The sequence below is a fragment of the Corylus avellana genome, chromosome 10 (genome assembly GCF_965113065.1).
Source record: "Corylus avellana chromosome 10, dhCorAvel1.hap1.2, whole genome shotgun sequence".
In the NCBI taxonomy this organism is placed as follows: Eukaryota; Viridiplantae; Streptophyta; class Magnoliopsida; order Fagales; family Betulaceae; genus Corylus; species Corylus avellana.
In genome coordinates this window covers 11,254,168-11,257,160 of record NC_142499.1, presented here as the reverse complement: position 1 = coordinate 11,257,160, position 2,993 = coordinate 11,254,168, and the positions used below count along the sequence as shown (strand labels likewise).

Below are 2,993 nucleotides of genomic sequence, written 5' to 3'. Positions count from 1 at the left end.
AGAACTCTTCAAAACTCATACAGCAGCAAAAATTCTATACAACCAGCCAATTACCCATACCAATAGATCTAGGTTTGTCCAAAAAACCTATATAGCTAACCTGTTTTTTGTAGAACATGACCAGTATCATCTCAAGAATCCTTTGGATCTTGTAAAGAATTATTTCCCTCATAAATGGAATTTCATTCCATTTCACCCATCTAAATCCATCAATTTCTACAGAGACATTTTACTCCAAATAGCATCAATTACCAAAGACTCTGTCCCAGACAAATTTGATCCAGAACAGAAAAGAATAATCTTTGATAAAATGTATATCACAAAGATCATTTCAGCAAAAAAATGGGGTCACCCAACTAATCTCAAAGTCTTGCAGGGCCACCAAGTTCAATACAACTACTATGATTACAATGAAGCATGGTCAAAAGTACTTCTTTATCAAAACAATAATAACAATCATTCTAGGTATCTTTGTTTTGATAACAACTCCAGCAGTCAACCCCTTATTTGGTTCAACAGATGGTGGCAAAGTCATGGGATTATTCCTGAGATTTTACTCCCAGAACTTGCAGATGTATTATAGCAATTCTCTACAGCCTACAGAGTTAATGAAGCAGAAAGTCAATTTCCTTCCTTGCTCCATATGGCAAAGAAATATAAAATCCCATGGCTTTTCAAATGGGATTATGCCGTTGATCAAGGAATTTGCAGAAGAAATAGATATGTCCGCTGGTGGGACAAATTCAACATTCAGAAAATACTTTCATCAATACAGAGAGAATTCCCTTTCCTTCACGACTCAAAGCCAATTCCTGGCAAGCAAATCACATCTACAGACAGAAATTGCAGCAGCCATGGCCCAGGTCCAATGTAAAGAAAACCTCAAAGACCCTTGTAGAAGCCTTCTTGATGAGAATCAACAAGCACCATTAAATGATCCATTGCATATTCCAGTTGGGCCTATTACTAGTGCAAGATCCAAGAAGATCAAAAAAGCACTTAATGGGCTGATTCAAGAGATTTGGGCTGATTCTAAAATGGGGCATTCCAAGCCTGGCCCAAAGGGAGATTAAGGCGTAATAAATTTGATCCAAGCTATTAATGGAGCTGATTGCGCATAGTTTCCTTAGCAATGGCATGGATTAATGGTTCATTATGGCTGATTGACTTTCCAATTACATACCAATTAATTGGATGATTGGCTTGCCAAATTACATGCCGATTAATTGGTTGATTGACTTACCTATTTCAAGACCTTCCTTAGGCGTAATTTAATTGCCAATCTCAGTCTATTTTTGGCATGGAGGAGCTGCTGATTTCAGACCAAATCAACCTTAATTTTAGGCTTTTATTAGTTAGTCTTTTTTTTTTTACTTTATTTACTTTCCAATGTTGGAACCAATTTAATTTCATTTCCATAGCAAGCAGGTAGTCATATTTTCAGCCATACTTTATAATTAGCATGCACTCATTGTAATGGACATCATGAATGAAAATTAGAAAAAAGTGAGGTTTGCTTCCTCTATTGGTTCTTCAAAGAACTTTTGAACTTATCAAGGATTCTTTCTTGTGACGTTCAAACTTTATACCTTCGGTTCATGATTCAATTATAATCATTGGGTCGAGGGTTGTTACTTTATACCTTTGATTCGCGTTTCATTTATAAACGTTGGGTCAAGGTTTTCTATCAAAAATCTGAATTTTAGCTTTCTTGGGTCCGTATTCCAATATTGGTTGTTGGGTCTCAAAAGCGCGTCGATTGAGATTCGCATCATTTGGTGTTAGAGCACAGGCTCTAAAATCAGGTTTACAATCCTTTTTTTTTTTTTTTAATCTTTTGTTTATTGTTATCATCCTATCTTGTTCCGTTTGTATTCATTATTCCTTCTTATTGTTTTACATCGTGCACTAAGTTAAAATCGTGCATCAAGTTCAAAAAGAAAAAAAAAAAAGAAAAAAAAAAAGGAGATGTCAAAAAAAAACAATTGTTTGTTTGTTTTCTTTCTTATGTTCTCTTCTTTTGATTTGTTATTTCTATAATATTTTCCTGTTCGTTTGTTTTCTTTCTTCTTTCTTTTGTCCTCTTCCTTTCATTCATTGTTTCTATAATATTTTCCTGCCGTTGGTATTGGTTTAAATACTACAAGTTGAATTTCTTGATCAAGTTTATTAGTTTAATAAAGAACTGAAAAGGGGACGCTACGAGTGGAAAAAGGCAAGAGAGTGTGAGACTAATATAAAAAAACAAATCCAATTTAAGAGCGAAACACGAGTGTGAGTGACATAATTTGAGTGCAAACACATGAGGTACTGCTGTGAGGAATTATTTCTAACATTTCTCTATAGTTTCAAGCTATGCCTTCCAAGGGCGACGCATCAAGCAAAGAAGAGGGGAGGAGTCGTTCTTCTTGTTGCAGGCTATGCAACAACAATTTGAATGCATGAATGTGGTGTTTAATGAGATTCGGGATCGGATGGATAGTCAAGATGTCGTTATTGCTACTTGGCGTGAGGGGCGTCCTCAAAGAGTCCCTAATGCTAGAAGGCTAGAAAGACGTGCGCACATGGATAAATCTGATGACGACCACGAGGATGAGTTCAAAGATGAAGGGGATCAAGCTTCATTGAACGGTGAGGGCAGGTTCGTGCCAAGGGGAGAAAGGAGTGGTAGAGGTTTCCGAAGAGATCCAAGATGGCAAAATGGGACTGACAGAAACCTAGGAAACATCAAAATGAAGATACCATCTTTCCAAGGGAAAAACGATCCTGAAGCATACTTGGAATGGGAGAAGAAGGTGGAGTTGATTTTTGAGTGCCACAACTACTCCGAGTAGAAAAAGGTAAAACTCGCTGTCATTGAGTTTACTGACTATGCTATTATTTGGTGGGATCAACTTGTGATGAACATAAGGAGAAACCATGAGAGGCCTATTCAGACTTAGAAGGAAATGAAGGCCATCATGAGGAGGCGGTTTGTCCCTAGTCACTACTAT

At 36.9% G+C, this 2,993-nt stretch overlaps 1 pseudogene; it reads left to right on the top strand.

The window, feature by feature from the left end:
• The first annotated feature begins 533 nt into the window (after positions 1–533).
• The window catches only part of LOC132162309 (uncharacterized), a 7,237-nt pseudogene continuing 4,777 nt past the window's right edge, over positions 534–2,993 (top strand).